This window comes from Canis lupus, chromosome 17, assembly GCF_011100685.1.
Source record: "Canis lupus familiaris isolate Mischka breed German Shepherd chromosome 17, alternate assembly UU_Cfam_GSD_1.0, whole genome shotgun sequence".
NCBI lineage: Eukaryota > Metazoa > Chordata > Mammalia > Carnivora > Canidae > Canis > Canis lupus.
The window spans coordinates 48,402,964-48,423,351 of NC_049238.1; positions in this window are offsets into that span (position 1 = coordinate 48,402,964).

Genomic DNA, 20,388 nt, shown 5'->3' on the forward strand with positions numbered 1-20,388 from the left:
GGATTGGGTCTAGTGAGCAAGAAGTAGCAATTACTTTAGAGTTATTGGTAAGACATTTGTATGAGACAGGGTGGGAAATAAGCCTAACTGAAATTCAGGGACCTTCTATCACAGTGAAATTTCTAGGGTCGTGGTATGGAGCATGATGAGATGAATTCTAAGAAGAAGGATAAGTTGTTGTTGCATTTGGGCCTCCCCTATAACCAAGAAAGAGACACAGTGTCTAATTTGCCTCTTTGGATTTTGGAAACAACATACTCCTCATGTTACTATGACCCATTTACTGAGTGACCCCAAAAGCTTCTAGTTTTGAGTGGGACTCAGAACAAAAGAAACCCTGGTACAAAACCATAATTTGAATTGGACTAGAAGTTAAGATGGCTACATGGTAACTTTGGCCTCATGCCTCTGAAAAAATAGGCAAATAAGGGAGTTATGGTGTTTGCGAGGGTGATTTGATCCTGACTACCAAGGGAATTTTGGACTACTACTACAAAATGGAGGTAAGGGGAGATATGTCTGGAATACAGGAGATCCCTTAGGGTGTCTTTTAGTATTGCCATGCCCAGTGATTAAAGTCAATAGAGAACTACAATCCAATCCAAGCAGAATTAGTAATAACCCAGACTCGCAGGAAAGAAGATTTGGATCATTCCACCAGGTAAAGAACAACAACCAGCTGAGATGCTTGCCAAAAGCAAAGGGAATACAGAATAGGTAGTAGAAGAAAGAAGGTTGTTATAAATACCACCTATAACCTAGCAGGAGCATCAATTTCAAAATGTGAAGAGAGATTCTAACAGAATCAAAGAGGAACATTTTTCTGAAGGAAGTACAATCTCACAGATAATAATGAAAATGAGCAAATGATGAAAATAATTTATTTAACCAAAATTTATAGTTTTCTAAGATTATTCATGTAAAATGAGAAATCAACATGATCTAAAAGGCAAAAAATAATGAACAAATCTGTTCTCCAAGCTGTTTTAAGGAGAAGAAAAAGACAATGGTTTGGCTTAAGCTATTATACAAAACCATGTAGATAAGATCAAATTTGTTGGATTTCTAATGGAGGAAATATTTTCCTTCTCCCCCCTTTTTAAAGAGTATGTCTGTGTCGGTAGGGGGGATGACCTGGCATATGAACACTTCTGCTACGTGAAAGAATTCACAAATTATATGGGTGGCAGGACACTACTTCCCATTAAAGAAGCTAAAGAGGAGAGATTTCCCCTTTCCTTTCTTCCTCATTATGGGGATGGTCTAGGTTAAGCCAAATGGATGCCCCCACCTGGGACTTGAACCTTGAGCCTGGTGATCCGAAGTGCCTGAAATAATTGGAGATTTTTCAGATTGGTGGTAGCAGAGCAGAGTGATATCATTGCAGACACTCCTGGGGCCTGACCTTAGCGCACTGTCAGCCGCCTGACCCCTCTTCTCCCGCACATTTATCATGTCTGGATCTTCAGGCTTCCTGTCAATTTTGTGAGGTCCAGAAATACATCCAATAATTTTTTTTATGTTTACAAAATGAAAAGTCAAACGCTATTGATTGTCTGGTATAGCTGGACAGTATTTATTCTAGAATAAGAGATAAGTAGATTTGTTCATACTTGATTTTAAATGCCAAATTGCTATAGTGACTAGAAGAGTTGAATGAAGGGGGGAAATAGGATTCAAAAAGTTCTAGTTCTCTTAATAAATGAAGACATATTTTCAGCCACTTTGTCCATGCCCAGCAGTTCATGAGAAGTTATGTGCTGGGGGAGATACAGTAGAAAAGTCAGGGCTAGTAGGAACATTTTCTGACTAAACATATTTCTTCACAATCTGCCATGGCACCTGAAATTCCACCAGTAATAAAGTGATTTTGCATTTAATTATTGCCATGTATAGGAATTCTACATTTAAAAGTAAATCTTAAGAAGGATAGCTCATAAAGCTACTGTTACTGGTATAAATTAGGTTAAAAAAATGGGATCAGTTTGGATTGGGTCTCAATTGTTGTTAGAATAGCCTATTCCCAAAAGGCCAAGAGCTAGAAAGTCAGGCCAAGGTAGCCAGATATGAAAGAAAAAAAAGGAAGAATAAAAAAAGCCCTGCTTTTCATGGGGAATATACAAACACTGGGCAATCATTTGGAAGAGCATCCAGTATTCAGTGTAAAAGTCAGAAGCTCAAACGTTTTAGAATTGCACAGCTAAACATGAGGCTGGGCCAACAGGTGGAAACTGCTAGTGGGGAGTGAAGGAACTTGGGGAGAGAGTCCCAATCTCTTCCTGAAGAAGAAAAAATCATCTTTCTGATGCCTTGGCAGCACAAGTTGATGTAGAGAGATGAGGAGGACTCAGTAATGTGCAGAAGCCCAGCAGTGACGGTGCTGAGGGAGATGTGCAGGGGGAGCTGAATGATCTGGTCTCTCCCAACAGGAGTTGTAGCTAAACTAGGCAGGACCTGGAGACACTGCTTGGTCCATCTTTGAGAAATGCCTGGCAATTGTGATGCAACACCTCATTATCCCTAGATAAAGGAACCTGTGGCATCTTAACACTGCCACCAACAACGATGACTGCAATTTGTTGAGATTTTACAATGTGCCAGGCTCAGAGTGTAAGTTCTGTTTACTTTATCGCTTTCATATTCTCACAACTTTGAAGTAGGTACAGTTAGTATAGCACCGATATTTCATGGATGAGTAGAGAGAGCACCAGAAAGATGGAGGAACTTCCTTCTGTGATACAGTTAGCAAATAGGGTGCAGTATTGAACATAGGCCATATTCAAAGCTCATGCTCTCAGATTTCATGCTGAAGCTCCTTCCTAAACTGAAAGACAAATATCATCCAGGACAGGAGAGTTCTTGGACAGGAGCTCCCTCATCTAGGACCAGAGGCTCCTGAGGATGCTGACAACAAACCTCATCAAATGGGAGCACTTGAGGCATTATATATATCTTGCATATCTATCTACTTAAAAGGCCCCATCCTGGAAAGCCAGCCAAAGTAACCCCGGAGAGAGTGGTACTACGCACATAAACTTTACCAGTTAAGCCAAGGTCAGTCCTGCTCTCATCTCAGTTGAAAATTCCAGAATTTAAAAGCTTGCCTCATTACCATCCTGCCTGATCCTTGGTAGGACCAATGCCATTAACAAGTGTCAGTCTGACTTCCTTTGTTTTGCCGGTCTTTGCTACAGCTGTTGCATTGGGCTGATCCCCTGTAGTCTGCCCCGTGGATTTTTATTAAATCAGCTTCAGCCGGTTCAGCCTTCTGCCTCGGTGGAGCCTCTTCCCATTCTGTGCAAATTCAGTCCATGAGCCCAGAACAAGCCTAGCACAAGCCTTCAGGGGTTGGTTTGGGGATAGGCCATTTAAAATTTTTCCTAATTAGATATGGGGAAAAATTTAAAAACTTAAAAAAAAAAATGCTTCTTAAAGAAATACCCTGTGGGCTTTGGGGTTGTGGTTATTATTTTATTTCTCCTTATGGGTACTTTAATGCTGCCTTTGTAGTCCTAATTGTGAGAAATGCTGTTTTCAGGAGTCACCATGGATAGAGCCGTGTGATGACAAGTCCACGTGCCTGCTGCACTTTTGATAAAATCCATTTAAAATGAAATGTCACTCTTCAGAATGGTTTCATGACTGTGAAAATGAGCTGGCTTTTCAAGTCTGCATTGGGAGAGAGAAGGAGGGGGACAGAGAAAGATGTAGATACAGAGAATATGTGTTTATAGATTTCTTCCTTGCCTTCTTTCCTCTCAAACTATTATACACAGGGTTGTGGGAGGTCAGGCAAGCATCAGGGTTCTGTTGCAGTGGACTGGAGTTCTTGGCAGAGGCCCATTAGGGAACTGGAAACATTATCAGGCAAAGGTGGTCTGCAGCTGGGTTCAGATGCGGCAAGCAGAGCTGATGGAGCAGCACAGAGAGATCCTGTGGGTTCCAGCAGTGACACCACTTACAGCTATGCAGCAAACTTTGATATGGCCTCACTTAAGGAGCTGCTTGATCTCTAACGGTCTTAAGGTTACCACTGATTAGATTTTTTTAAGATTTTATTTATTTATTCATGAGAGACACAGAGAGAGGCAGAGACATAGGCAGAGGGAGAAGCAGGCTCCTTGCAGGGAGCCTGATGTGGGACTTGATCCCTAGACTCTGGGATCATGCCCTGAGCCAAAGGCAGATGCTCAACTGCTGAGCCACCCAGGCGTCCCACCACTGATTAGATTTGAGCCAGTGCCTCCTGCTAACACGCACAGGCCCCCTTTGACCTTTGACTTAGGGACTATTGCATCAGTGTGTTCCAAATACTCATGAATTTCCATTAACAAAAACAGCATCCTCTTTCAAAACCCAAGAGTCAAGGCCTGGAGACTGTCAATATTCCCAATGGAAATAGTCTTTCCATTTTTCAGCCTAAATTCCAGAGCAGGGAAATAGAGGTTTGACAGTTCTTTCAGCAGAAGCAATGGAAAGGATAAAAGATGACTGAGAAAAAGGATTAGAAAGACAGAATCTAGTTGGTGCCCTCATAACATGCCTCTGAGTATTAAAGATGATATGTAGATTCTGAGTTTTTGACTGAAGTCATTAGTGAGGGAACATTCTCCATCTTTCAACTTATTTCTTTAGGTTCCAGGGAAAATAATCAATTTTTTCTTTAATATTTCTCTCTCCTTCTATCTCAAAAGATACATTCAGAACAATTCTTTTGAGTGAGACAAGGGGTTCTATACTGAATAGAATCTCCAGACATACATATTTCTCGTTTTTAATTTGAATGTCTGACTCCTTTACGTCATATGAGATGTCCCTCCTATATTTTACCATCACTTACCCAATTATACTGTTTGCACTTTTAAACACTACAACTGTTTTGCATTTGCCCATTTACTTGTCTGTATCTCCCTCTAAATGTAATCTTGAAGACAGTCACGTCTACTGTGTTTATGGTGGTGTACTTGATGCCTGATCAAAAGCTTGATGTATAGAATGTGCTGAATAAATGATTATTAATATTTTAATGTTTTCATATATCAGCTTTTCAAAAAGACTTTATTTATTCAACAGAGAGAGAATGCACAAGCAGGGGTAGCAGCAGAGGGAGAGGGAGAAGCAGACTCCCCATTGAGCAGGGAGCCTGATGCAGGGCTTGATCCCAGGACCTCAAGATTGTGACCAAAGGCAGATGCTTAACCGATGGAGCCGCCCAGGTGCCCCTATGTGTCAGCTTTTAAGGTAAGCGGTTAAGCCAGTGAACTGAGGAACTGGTTCCTGGCTGGTATTCATGAGATGGCCTTAAAATGCAGCTAGAGCTAGTGATATATGCAAGCCACAAAGGCCATGTGTGTGATGCTTACAGCAATGGTTGGGATATTAGGAGGATTGTGAACCACACATCAGGGAAGGAAAAAAGAAGAAATGGGTAGAGATGTTAAAAGACAGAGTCAAAGTACATAGTGAGCTTGAAGCATCATGATTTGTTTTCATCTACTGCTTCTTTTAGAATCTGAGTTCACTAAGTGCTGAAACCAAGTCTTACTCTTATTTACATTCCTGGGCCAACTAAACACAGTGTCTGGCAGGTAACAAAGCTCAATGAATATTGGTTGAATAGGTAAATGAGTAAACATTGTATTAGGTTCACTAATTTAGTTCCTACCTCACAGAGAGCTCTTACATCTGTCTCCTCTCCCCAAAGCTGTCCACAGTATTTTGGTTCAGATCCTCATTATTTCCTGCCAGGAGATGCCAATGGGCTTCCAAGTGTTGGAAGTCATGGTGCTTTTGAGATACCTCACGCTGCCTCCAGAAGCAGAATGATACAGTAGTAAGAGGCAGACTTGGATTTAAATCCTAGACCTAAAATCCACTGCTGTGTGACTTGAGGCAAATTGCTTAATCTCTTTGGGCCTCAGTGTCCTCTTGGGTAAAATGGAAGTATCAGTTAATGCCTCAATGGAGTTGTTGTGATGATTTAATGAGATCACATATATAAATAATTGACATAATGCTTATCAAAGAGTAGATACTCAGTAGGTATGGAATGCCTTTTTTCCCTTCATATGTGCAACTGGGTTGGTAGCATTGTCACCCTTTGTGGGGTGCTCAGTGCATTCCTCCATTCCTGCCCATGGTTGCCACAGTAGGCTCTCACTTTTTATAGACTTGTGCCTACTTCATCTTCTGCCTGCATCTGTTTGAAATGTGGCTCTACCTGTGGCAGAGTCCTGGTTTTCACATGAGAAATGAATGGAAAGTTTAGGCTCCACCAGAAGCTTATCTGCCAACCTAGGTTGTATTCATTCATTTAATCATTCATTCAACAAATGGATGCACAAACATCTATGGAGGTCATGAGCAAGGCTATGAGGACACCATTTCTTACCTGCATAGAGCTTGCAGTCAAGCAGAAGATACAAGTAAGTAAGCAGATATTTACAATATCATGTAGTAATGCCACAGTGGGGAAAACCTAGGCAAAAATGGGAGTAGATGGAGGGGGAGCCACCCAGCACTGGAGGGTCGAGGGCAGCCTCTGTGGCTTGAGATGGGACTGAGGAGTATGACTTAAAGCCATCTGGAGAATAAGACAGGAGAAGGAGAGGACCAGGTAGAGGGAAGCCCATGTACAAAGGTGCAGAGCTGAGAGGGATTAGTTGTGTGCAAGGAGGTGGAAGGGCTCCACAGTAGAAGAGACTGCTGAGCACCAGGAGAGCACCGCACCCTGTGGTGAGGTCAGGGTCCACTTGCACAGGAGAGGGCCCAGAAGGCCATGAAGAAAATAGTAAGCTGTGCATTCCAGGGAGATTCTTATCTGTACGCGTGTCTTCCACTTAGGGCTCCCTTACTACCTACCTTTGTCCCTCTCCTCTATCTCTCTTCTCTCTCCTCTGCCCCTCCACTGGCTGGCAGAAAGAAACACTCCAACAACAAAGGTGTATGTCCATCTATGAGGGGTTTTATAAGATGGCTAACTCCCTACAATGGGTAAGGTTGTGTGAGGCCCTGTGGGGGACTGGTCACCGGCATACTCTTTTTGACTGACTTGAACCTGTGGGAAAAAAATACTTTTAAAAATGTTCAAGTCCTACACTCACAATCCATTCTAAATAGCCCTGGAAAGATTGTACATTTAAGAGTGAACACTCTCAAGCCTCATGGATACCTTGAGGGTTGGTTCTGCCAAACTGTCATTGACAAAATATCACCTCAGAATGCTCAGTGCATTTCTGCACTCCTGGTCTAGGTTAATACAACAGGCCCCATTTTTCCTTTTTCTTTCTTTCTTTCTTTCTTTCTTTCTTTCTTTCTTTCTTTCTTTCTTTCTTTCTTCTTTCTTTCTTTCTTCTTTCTTTCTTTCTTTCTTTCTTTCTTTCTTTCTTTCTTCTTTCTTTCTTCTTTCTTCTCTCTTCTTCTTCTTCTTTTCTTTCTTTTTTTTTTTTAGAAAAGTAGATAGAAAATTATTTTATGCTAGCCATATTTTGTTTTTCTTCTTTTTCTTCTCATTATCAGTTATTTGGGATGAACATAGCATGGAAACTGGTCCACTTACAGCATCAGTTAATATAGTTAAAGACTACTATTCATTTATCTGTAGTTGTCTTTAAGATGAGTAAACAGTGAGAAGTGTATTTGCACTTTCCCTCTGAGTGACACATATTACCTCATTTGTTCAACATAAATTCATCTACCACGAGTTGAGAGTTTAGTCTGTGCAAAACGGTGTGCCAAGCACAAGAATGAATGTTCCACAGGATTTCACTTCAAAGAGTTTACAGTCTGGTGGGAGAGAGGGATATATATGCTCAACTAACTATTCTCCACATCGTCTTGAGATCACACTGACCTGTTTGTGCTTGTGTTCTCTGAATCCTACCTCTACGTTTTTCTGTCTTCTTCTCTACTCAGGACAGCCTCTGAGCCTCTCCAACTCCCAGTACTACTCTAACATTTCTGCAGCCCTTGCAAGAGTATAAATGGAGGCACACCTACCACACATGTACATATTGATTATAAATCAAGCCAACAAACCGTGATATAAAATGTATTATTCCGTCCTACCTTGACAAATGTATCTTCCTATTGACCTGAAGGCCAGGCTCAACTTCAGAATTTTCAGATTCTTTGGATTTCCACCCTGGACCCTAGCGGTGTAAAGAGGCCAACTCCTATCCCTGTGCCTTGGACCTCAGCCTGCCCTACTTCTTCCCTCACTCCTACAACAAAGGGCTTCATGTATATGTGTATGGACAGCTTAGTTTACACATCCAAATTGCCATACTCCCCAGAATCACCTCTGGCTACACCTGGAACTAGGAGTGCACACACTGCCAGTACATTCTGCCTTCAAGAGGCTGGACTTGGGGAAGAAGCAGCACAGATGAGGAAGCGGAGTTGATGATGTTAGGCAGGAGATTCAAACTACTAGCTACTTATAACTTGGTCTAGATAGTGGGGTGGGGGGGAGGCATTGGGTAGTAGAGCTGGGGAAGAGCCATATCAGAACCCTGCAAGGATGGGGCACCAGGCAAGGAGTCCTCCAGCCCTACCTTAACAACGGTACTGCCAATTACCTTCTTTGCTGGTGTGGTGAATTTGTGGTTATTCTTCAAGATCTAACACAAGTATCTCCTCTTGACTAAATTCCTTTCTTTGTGTCATCACTATACCTTGCACACACTTCTGACCTTGGGACTCTGTGGGAGAAGGAACTATTTTTAAATCACATCGTGTTCTTAGCATCTACACAAGGTTTAGCATTGGAAGAGTTCAGTGAGTGTGTGTTGAATGAATCCCATGTGGGTCTACCTGGTAATGTGGAATGAAAAATGTCTATGGACCAAGAGGCCTGGGAAGTCTTCAAAAAGTAGTGTTATTAGAACAGAGCTTTGATAAATGACTAGGATTCTGGGGGGAAAAATCAGGAAAGAGAGCTCTAGGTAGAAGGAAACACATTTTCTATATACACAACTCAAAACAGATTGTGAAGCTCAAGCATTTCTTTGAAATATCTTCCTAATATACACGGAAGAAATAAAATAATCATTTATTGCTTTGCTTAAGACCTTGATTCTGAAAAAAAAAAAAAAAAAAAAAAGACCTTGATTCTGTTTAAGTATGTTTTCAGAATCCATGCACTGGAAAAGTAGTTCTGGCCCTTTTATGAGCAAGGATGTTTTGCCAGACGGATATGGGGGGCAGCAGTTGGAAGCTTGCTAAATTGTTAGGAAGGAGATTAATGTTATGTAAATGTAAGTAATTAATCAGTGAGCACCTCTCAAGCCAAATACCTGATGTGAAGAGTCCTCCTTTGAGAGGGGAAGATTGCTCTCCTCTGATTAAAAATGGCCTATCAAACAGCATTTAGATCCATCTTTTGCTTCTAACTTTCTCTAAGGTCTGGAGTGGAACCCTCCCTCCCCCCACCATAAAGAAAAAAAGAGAAGCCATGTAATTGGAGCTGAGATCTAGCTGAAGCACCTTGACTAAAGAAAAGTAGAAAATTCAGGACCAGGGAACTGTTCAGGGAGCTCAGAGTTGGGGATTAATGTCAGGCAAGCATGTCTTAACTGAAATAACAGGATATTCAAAAGTTTAAAAGAAAGAAATGTACATGGCCCAGGCCTGAAATCTCTAAACATTTCACCCTCCTGGCCTCAGGAACTAAGTCCAAAACAGGCTGACTGAGCCCTTCTGGTGGCTTTACTTGGGAGATAAATCTTGATTTCTTTCCTGAGATTGCTACCTGGTAGGTCATGTATGCTTACAGCTGCCATTGGTATCTTTCCCAGCATGTGGACAGAGGCTTAAGAATAAAGCTGACAAATACGCAAGCAAGTAGATACAAAGGATGGAATAAAAAGGGGCCCTGATAACATCATTGTAATCCTGGCACATTTGCCTGGACCTACTCAATCCACAGACTCTACCCCAGATCTCTCTATTTTCTCAAATCATTTTAGGTTGAGTTTCTATCACTTGTAACAGCGGCTGCTCTAATATGATATGTTTCCAAAGGCTACCCAGGTTCCTGAAGTTGACAACTATGTTGTCTATTGCCTGCTTTTTGTGTTGAATTAAAACTTATTTAAACTTATGAGCTTGTAGTGCTCAATTTAGCAGCACATATACTAAACTTATGAGCTGAGCTTGTAACTATGCAAGTCCTGGAGAATAAAAAAGATGAACAAAGCCCAGTTTTTTGCCTTCATTGTGGAGGGGAGGAAAATATTTTCCTCAACCCTATTAGGGTCCCTGGCTGGGTCTAAAAATTAAATGGACAAAGACCAATTAACAGGAGAAAGGCATACAGCTTTTAAAATATAAGTTTTACATGACACAGGAACCTTCATAAGGAATTGAAGATCCAAAGAGGTGATAAAACCTGAGTATTTTTATGCTGGGTTTGATGAAGAGTGAACAGTCACAGAGAAATAGGATAGGTCAAACAGTGTGAGGTAAGTGCAGGAGAAACCTGCTTGGATTCTTCTTGTGGCTGCTTATCTTCAATGATAAGGATGCTCCTTTTTTCCTGGTAGAGGCAGGGCACCTTTTACATGAGGGTTTTATGATTTATTTCAGGAGAGGTAAGGTGAGAGAGAAGGTCAGAGTGATCTTCCTGCTTCTCCTGTTTTCTCAAACTCCTTCAGCTTAAAATATTCAATATGCCAATCTGCTGTATTTTGGGGTAGCATGCCCTGAACCCCATCAGTAGAGTACACAATTAGCTAAAAGTCAGTACAAGAGGATAAGGTTCTTAGTAATGAAATTTAGGTTGGATATATTCCATTAATTAATATCTGTAGCTTAATTTTAATCTTTTTAACATTAAGCTTTTTAACATTTGAAATTATTATGATCACTGTTATTATTCAAAGCCAGAAGACATATAGGCTCTGTAGAAGAGTTTTTTGCTTGCTTAAACGTGTCTGATTCTTTTGAGAAATGCAAAAATGACTGAATATATATTGTTTGTAACAAAAATATAATATTCACAATTACAGATTTTTTATAAAGTATATATAAAATATAAAGCAGTGTATATAAAAATGAAAATAGTATATATAAAATAGTATATATAAAAATGTATGGGGAGGCATCCAGAGCAGTTATTAAAGATAAATTCACTAATAATTTTATTATTAAGATAAGAACTAATATAGATTAATAAATTTTAAAAAGAAAAATCTAAAGATAGAAAAATTTAAATAATGAGATCAGAAGCTAATATACTTAAAAGTGGGAAAAGCAGAATTGAGATATTTAGAACAAATTCTTTAAATATAAGCAATAGAGGACACAAATATGGCAAGTTTAATCAAAAAGGAAAGAGAGGACACAATTATAAAGTTGAAATTAAAGGAGATCTAAAAATGATAAAAGTTCATTATGCCATTCAACTAATTTGAATAGCTCAATGAATTGGATGAGTCTCCAGGACAAAATACTTACTGCAAATTTAATCAATAGTAAGTAGAAATCCAAATATACCTAATACAGTTTCTGGCAAAGAGTAGGCATTCAATAAATTGAATGAATGGACAGAGAAGACTTGGAACAGGTATCAAAGCACATTTAGGTGACTAAAGCATCTTTTCAAACTTCCAAAAACTTAACATCAGCCACACTATGGGAATTATTTCAGAGTTCAGAGAATGATAGCAATGTATACAGTTTATATTAAGAAACAAGTATTATCTGAAAACAAAATCTATAGGCTGTGAAAAAGAAAATCACAAATCTGGCTTATGAATATAGATTAAATAAACTATATAAATATAATATGCTTATGATTATATCTCTTGAAAATGGATGGATAGATTTACACAAACTGAGAAGCTGTGTTTGGGAGGCTGGGTTATCTGATTTTAAACAGGCTGAGAGACATAAACTTTTGTTCAGGTCTCCCAGGAACGCCTTTGAAGATATGGGCAATATTTTCTACCCAAAGAGAGGCATGGGAGGCAGATGTGAATGTCAAGGAGTAAAAAAATACAATGGGTAATAAAGTGACAGGGAAAGAGGAGCAAAATGCACACACACACACACACACACACACACACACACAAAACAATCAGTCAAATGGTGGTTTCAAATAAATACTCTGTATCAGAACTCTTGGGGAAAACTCTCCAAACTGCAATCCCTAACTTATGGTCAAGCTGCTTCTCACATGTCATCTTATATAGTAATGAAGTGTGAAGAGTAGCAAGATTCATTCATTATGATTAATATTTCTCCTAAGTGATGCTAGCAGTATAATACTAGTAGAATGTTTATTAAAATAAAAGAATAATTCAAATATAATAGTCACAATACTGAGAGATCAACATACTCAGAATTGTTTAGACCCTATATGAATAAAATTAAAAACAAAAATGCAAAAGGTCTTTGAATTAAAAGTACAGCAGAAAAGTAGATAAAAAAGATTTAATTTGGGCAGCCCTGGTGGCTCAGTGGTTTAGTGCTGCCTTCAGCCCAGGGCCTGATCATGGAGACCCAGGATCGAGTCCCATGTCGGGCTCCCCGCATGGAGCCTGCTTCTCCCTCTCCCTCTGCCTGTGTCTCTGCCTCTCTCTCTCTCTGTGTCTCTCATGAATAAATAAATAAAATCTTTAAAAAAGTATTCAATTTTATAAAGCTGGCAATGTCCCCCAAATTAATTTATACCTATAATATTTTTCAAAATTGTAAAGGGAGATTTCAGGAATTGGACATATATACTTAGATTTTTCTGAAGGAATAAAAGGGCAAGACTATCCAATAACATTTTGAAAAGACAACTAATAAAATGATTTGCTTTACAAGGTAATAAAAATCTTTCTGAAAATAATTATTTTGGGGCACCTGGGTGGCTCAGTAGTTTAATGTCTGCCTTTGGCTCAGGTTGTGATCCTGGGGCCCTGGAATCAAGTTCTGAATAAAGCTCCCCACAGGAAGTCTGCTTCTCTTTTTGCCTATGTCTCTGTTTTTCTCTGTGTCTCTCATGAATAAATAAATAAAATCTTAAAAAAATAATAAAATAATTATTTTTGTTTCATGTATTTAAAAAACTTTTTTTTAAATTTTAATTTACCAATAATCTATGTGCACTATAGGGATGATCATCCAATATTATTATGATACAAAATATAGAATATTATACATTTTTATTTTTATATCAGTATGATTACTTTAAGTGACATGTTCTTATTTTATTAATAAAAAAAGCCAATCAGTAAGTCTTGAAAATATGTTTAAACTTTCTTATTTTATATTGCATAATAGCAACATACACATTATTGTAAGGTTTTCATATTCTGGACCACTTTTAAAAAGTATAATGCAAAACATAGATTCAAGATATACAGATGTATACATACATATATAAATATATGTATATTATATTCATACTACTTTAAAAAGACATATAACATGGGCATCTGGGTGGCTTAGTCAGTTAAGCAATGGACTTGTGATTTTGGCTCAGGTCATGATCTCATGGATCCGGAGATAGAGCCCCACATTGGTCCTGCACTCAGCGGGGTGTGTGCTTGAGTTTCTCTCGTCCTCTGTTCCTCCCCACCCACTCATGCACATGCTCTATCTCTAAAATAAATAAATAAAAATATTTAAAATAAAAAAGGCATAGAACAAAACATACGTTTCTGAACTACTTTAAAAAGGCTTAGAAAAACAGATATGTAATACATATGCACATCTGTATACATATATATTATGTAAGTTTTTTCCAGAAACAATGTACAAACAGAAACCACAACTGTGATTTTGTTAATTTTCTTTTCTGTTGACCAAATTACCTAGTTTCCCCCTGCAATTTAAAGAAATATTGGCAACTCTCTCATGGCTAGTGAGAACTTAGGGGGGACATATTTAGGAGATAAATGTAAGTCATCAGACACACTTTCCAGATGACCTTAAGGTTCGTTTTGCCTGCTGTGAAGGGTTGCACTTTCCATTTCAACTGCATTTAAAAAGTCCATTTAGAAAAATTTAAAAACTCTTTATTTCTGCCTGAGGATGTTGTCCTACTGACTCCCCCTTTGGAGATGCTACAAATCTTCACTTCTTTTTAAGTATGGGGAATGATGTACCAGAGCAAAGCAATAAAGTGTGTTCAGAAGTAACTAAACTCAGCATGCCCTGTTGTTACTGCTTGGCTCTATGATTTCAATCCTATAATTAGATATGTTGTTGGGTTTTGCCAGGCTTTAATGACCTCCATTCTGTTTATGACAAATGCTGGAGAGCCACCCCCTGGGGGAATCCAGGGGGACAGATGAGCCGATAAGAGCTTGTTGTATTTAGTCTTGAGATGCAATTGCCTCATTTTCAGATTGTTCAAAATTCCAGCATGTCAGAAAAATGTATGTACATTGTCTGCGAATGTATATAGGTAGTGTGGGTAGGGTATGTGGGGCAATTTGGAGAGTTGACAATATCAAGGCACTAAACAAGTAAAGGTTGGGTTGAAAGTAATAGCTAGACTGCCCACTGGATGACGCTCTTCATCACTGGTCCTCACGAAGTGGTTAATGAAAAGTTGGGCAAAGAAATGTTTATGTATGATTATTCAATACATTGAAAAACACTTATTGGACGCTTAGTGCATATGAAGTGTTGTACTAGGAACTATGAGGGACACAAGAATGGTTTATAATGAATGTGGGAAGATTATACCCATGTAAACCAACATGATGAAGCAGGCAGTGAAAAGTTCCTCAGGGAAGAATTCCCTGACCTCTCCTGGCAGAATGAAGCCCTGTCCAAGCTCTACTACAATACTTAGTACATTGCAATGTTTGTCTGCACATTTGCTTCATTCACAAGATGGTGAGCTCCTTGGGAACAGAACTATTATCATATTCCATTCCTAGTGTCTTACATGATCCTAACACGAGGTGGGTGCTCAGGAAGTGGGAGTGAGTGTGTGAGCTGGTGAGCATGGGACAGGACCACCTGCAGACCGAAGAGGTGGTCCCGGGTTGTTGGTGGAGAGGGTTAGAGAAGGAAACCTCTGAAGGTAGCCTTGGATATACAGGGAGGCTTTATATCCACTCTGGATGATAGGGCACTGACCAAGGAATTGGTTTAGGTGGAATACATTCACGATTATATGAGGGTTATTAGAAAGTATCCTAAAGGGTCCCCCTGCCTCACTAAAAAGAGTATTTCCTCAATTGGCCTTAAACTCCTTTGAGGTAAGCATATTTTTGTTAAAATTGAAATCTGTTGGGAGGTTTCAGGCATCAACTTTTTATAAATAATCACCGTATCAGATAACTTTCTTTTAGGAATACATTTCTTCCCACAAAGGATAGAAGGTGATCTGGGCGCAAAAAATGGGTATCTGGCTGGGGAAGCAGGTCTGGACAGGAGCCTTAGTCCAAACAGGAGTGGCCTAAGAACATCATCAAGTAGTAGATTTCTAGGGCAAGAGCAGAAGGTAGTAATTGGAAAGGACTCCAAATCCAAGAGTGAACAACCATTTTGTCTTGGGCTAATCCTTTGTACTGAACAAATTGGACACAAGGAGTTAGGTTGCCTTTTATATGATTCCTACTTGTATTTTCCTGTGTCAGTGGAAAAGCAGCCTAGAAGTTAGAGCAGCTGGGAGAATTGGCAATTTCAAATCTAACTTAAAAGAGAAGTATTTGGGGAGTAGAGGAAAATTTGCTTCTCTCCATGGCTAGAGGGAATAATTGGTTCCATCTGACAGCAAAGAATCAAAGCACAAGTTTGGAATCCATTTTCAAATTCCTGAGGAAAGTCTATTTAAGCATAAAGTTTTATTACTATTAGTGACTCTTCTTGAGGTTGAAAAATTAGTCTACTGAAAATGGTTGCAAACCTCCATATAAAGTAGCACAAATACCAAACAGCTGGAAGCTACAGGAAAATGAAGACAACAGCTTTATCTTGAGTGTTATTTCCTATATGAAAGAAAAACCAAAATTTTAAAAGAAGGCTCTAACAATGGATCAGCACTTTTTAAAAATGAGGTCTCAAAAATTCAAAAGGGCACACAGACATGCTTAGAAACATGCTTGCACGGGGATCCCTGGGTGGCGCAGCGGTTTAGCGCCTGCCTTTGGCCCAGGGCACGATTCTGGAGACCCGGGATCGAATCCCACGTCGGGCTCCCGGTGCCTGGAGCCTGCTTCTCCCTCTGCCTGTGTCTCTGCCTCTCTCTCTCTCTCTCTCTCTCTCTCTCTCTGTGTGTGACTATCATAAATAAAAAAAAGAAAAAGAAAAAGAAACTTGCTTGCAGTACAACAAAAATGCATGAGGCAACCTATGACTGAGTTTGAAGATGGCAGACAAAAAGTCTGTGACCTTTGGTCAGAGATATCCCGGGGCCTTAACATTTTAGGGGTTTGTACTTAACTCCTGCCCAAGCCCAGAGACATGGGAAACTATCTCTGATGGACTTTTGCAGTAAGTCTCTGCTTCCATCCCATCCTTACAGGCAACTGATACAACTTAATAAAAGGGGAAACAGCTTAATTAAATAAAGAAAACATCAGTGTAAATAATAAATCAGTAATAACCCTTTACCCTAGTCTCACAAATGTTCCAGTCTCTTGGGTCATAGAGCTCCTCAGAGACACAAAAGAAACTTGTGTTCAAAGATTTTTTTTTCTTCACCTCCTGTTCCTCCCATCTACCTGCCACAGTATGCTTCAGGAAGCAGGAAGTAGGCCATTAGGTTAATGAGTCTAAGTGTCTGCTAGAGGTGGGAGGAACCAAATCACACGGGAGTGAGGAGAAGGCACACAGAGAATAGGGTCTAACCTTTTTTTTTTTTTTTCTTTTTGGAGGGCGGGGGTCTAAGCTTTTTAAACCAAGTAGAATTCACACACTAGCACATGCCCAGCACTTCTGACACCAGATGTGGGAAAGTTTTCCCCAACACCAGCTGGGCAACGTACAGTTTAACTCAATACCGACACCATCTATCCAGAGACAGCATCAGATCCTACAGGTTAAAGGCTCAGGCCCACAGGAGTGCACCCACTTCAGATGCCAGTTACAAATAATAGGTGCCCACCACCTCCCCACAGTGTTACCCACAACTTCTGTCCAATTTGACTACAAATCAGAGGTTCCAATGACCCCCTCTCCTTGGGTCTAATACATTTGCTCACAGAACTCAGGAAAACATGTACATTTACCAATTCACTAAAGGATCTGAAAGAGGATCCAGATGAACAGCTAAATGGAGAGATACATAGGATGAGGTCTGGGAGAGTCTCAAGTGCACAAGCTCTATCCTTGGGGAGCTGGGGGTGTGTCACCCTCCTGTATGAGGATGTGTTCCCACCTGGAGGCTCTCAAAACCCCATACTATTGGGATATTATGAAAGCTTCCTCATGTAGGCCTGATCTATTATTAACTATTTCCAGCCCCTCTTTCTAGTCAGGAAGATGGGGCATAAGCTTGGAGCTGAAAACTCTAAGCTTCTAATCATGGCTTGGTTTTCTGGTGACCAGTTCCATCCAGGAGCCATCTGGGAGCCCACCCACAGTCACTTCATTAGCAAAAAAGATGCTTCTAGTGCTCTTATCACTTAGGAAGTTACAAGGGGTTTCAGAACTTTGTGCCAGGAACTAAGGGCAGAAACCAATATATAAATAAATATATATATATTCTATTATCTCATATTAGCCCAGATCACAGTTAGACAATGCATAGGGTGCCCCAGGTGGGCTAATAATTTGATACCCCTTCAAACAGATATGCTTGCATTAGCTCTCCTAGATGAAACATAATCCATTATGACTGAACTTATTAGCTACTGATAATACTTCAACAAATTACTCTTAATATATATTATTTATAGTATACAGTGAAATTATATATTTATTATTATATATAAATTATAATATATATTATGATATAAATATATAATTTCACTATATACTCAAGGAACATCCTGTTTTTCTCAGTTACAACTCCTTTTTTTTTTTTTTTTAAAGATTTTATTTATTTATTCACGAGAGACGCAGAAACACAGGCAAAGAGAGAAGGAGGCTCCATGCAGGGAGCCCAATGTGGGACTCGATCCCAGGACTCCAGGATCACACCCTGGGCCAAAGGCAGGTGCTAAACCTGCCGAGCCACCCAGGGATCCCTCTCAGTTATAACTCCTAAGGAAGCTAATGAGAATACCTGAAAAAGCCCTACAGAGTGGACAGCTAATTAAAAGGTTTCAGCAAATTTCTTCAAAAGTCTCTTTGTGACTTGATTATTAGAAAAGCTAGGCAAATAGAAAACTGATTTCTTTTGAATAAGAAAAACATATCTGTTTCAGATTTTGAAGTGTGAACTTCACGTTAACAGAACATTCTCAAATTTCACATCAGCACTTGCTCTTCCAGCAATCTTTTTTGTTTGCTCTTCTGTGTTGATTATAGCTTGTTGACTAATCATATCTGGTTCTCTTTTTGATTAGACCTACCATGTTTGGTGATTCTTCTCAGTTTCAATTGTTCTTTAGGGGCTTCATTCTTAGACTGAGCTAGCTTAGACTAGCTAATCTATTTGATCTCTTCCCTACCATTTTTATTCTAATCTATTTGATCTCTGCCCTACGGTTTCATAAGCATTTCCCCCTCACAGTTTCTAAACGTTCTTACACATAGTCTTTTCATTTTTAGACCTATTAAAGTTTAAGCCTTTAATTAAATCAATGGTCATAAGCACTTAATTCTAAAAATTGCCATCTCCTCTTCTTCATTGGCTCATCATTTTTTAGTACTTAGTAATGAACAGGCATGAGTATTAAAAGTTTGCCTATTATTGGCTCCAGGGGTCATGTAAAACCATGTCCAATTAAACTTTGAGGAAACAAACCAAATTATTTCCAATGTACAGATATTTATTCATTTTTTAAAAAATGAAGATGAGAAACTAATTTACTACTTACAAAGATTTTATACTCCATATTTATTTTTAGAATAAAAAATTTCCTACATGTCATTTTTCAAACCAGGCAACTCCTGGGTGAAGCATATTAAACCAGTTGAGAATTTAGCTAATACAATTTACCACCTTTGCAGGTAATCAGCCTTTTGTTACGTACCACTTAGTTTCAGGATGGTAGCTCACCTGACTTCTGGCTTTGTTGGTCTCAGTTCGTGGTCCAGCCTTGGGTTCCATGCAGCATAAATACCTGTGTTACAGAAATAGAAAAGAAAAAAAAAAATGAAGAGATGCTGTTTAAGAATGCTTTTCCAAGACTTTTCATGAAGGCTGATGGAGAGAAATTCCAATTTATATTTCACTACTTGGGAATCTTAATTAATTAATACCATTATTCAGATTTGCCTCAGTGATTTTTAGAAAAGATATTACCTGTCAAAGTATTGCTTAAGTGAATCAACCATTTTAACCAAAATATCAATTTTAATCAAGTGCTCCACCAAAAAATATTAATCTCAGTAAGCCTTCCAAGTCTTACAGCCCACTTTTGCTTGACTCTGACTCTGAAAATACTAGAAATCTTCAGTAATTTCTAAAAACATCCCTTGTAGAAAGATTTTGTTAAAATATTTAAGAACTTTCCACTCCTCCTTTCTGATTCCCCAAATCAACAAAACCCCAATCCTGACCCAAATATGAGTCCAGTGATTCCAAATAGAACTGAAAACTTTTGGAAATGTAAAATCTTTTTTTTCTTTAATTTAATAAAGAATTAGAAACTGCTGATTCTGTATCCATTTTAAATTAAAATTAAAATACAAACAGTTTAGCTACCTCAGTTAGTGCTTAAAAGAGACTAGTCACTTTCCAATCCCATACTTTCTGCTACAAAGATTACCTAACCACTGGGATTTGTGAATTAAAAAGGACAAAAGGGAAAGGAAAGAGAGATTATGCTCATCATTGAAAAGGAGGCTATGAGTGGATCTGGTTGACATCTTTGTTTTCTGGTGACATACTGAGCAAAGTTGAAATCTACTATGAAAATAATCAACTATGAATGGAAATGGGGGTTGAGTGGGGTTGATGTGGTCCTGTTCTTAGCGTGTATTTGTTTGGGGAACATACTGATGCTCCTGGCAAGAACTGGATCCTGTGCTAACATTGTGTTTACAAGTAATGCTATAATGCCAAGGTTGCAAACTCTGTCTAGCCCATCGGGGCTTATTTCTTTGATCTTCACAGTTAAAAAAAACATTGAGCCAACATTTAAAGATCAGGTGATTTCCTATAAACAGGTGATTTCATATAAACACTCTCAGTTCTGGGCATTTTGGAAAATCAGAATAGGATAAAATCAGGTAAGACAACAATAGTCTGCATTACCCACAGACTCTAATTGCCTAGAACTGAGTAGCAGCTGTCCACCCCCAGTCTGTCTATCATTTAGAGCTCCT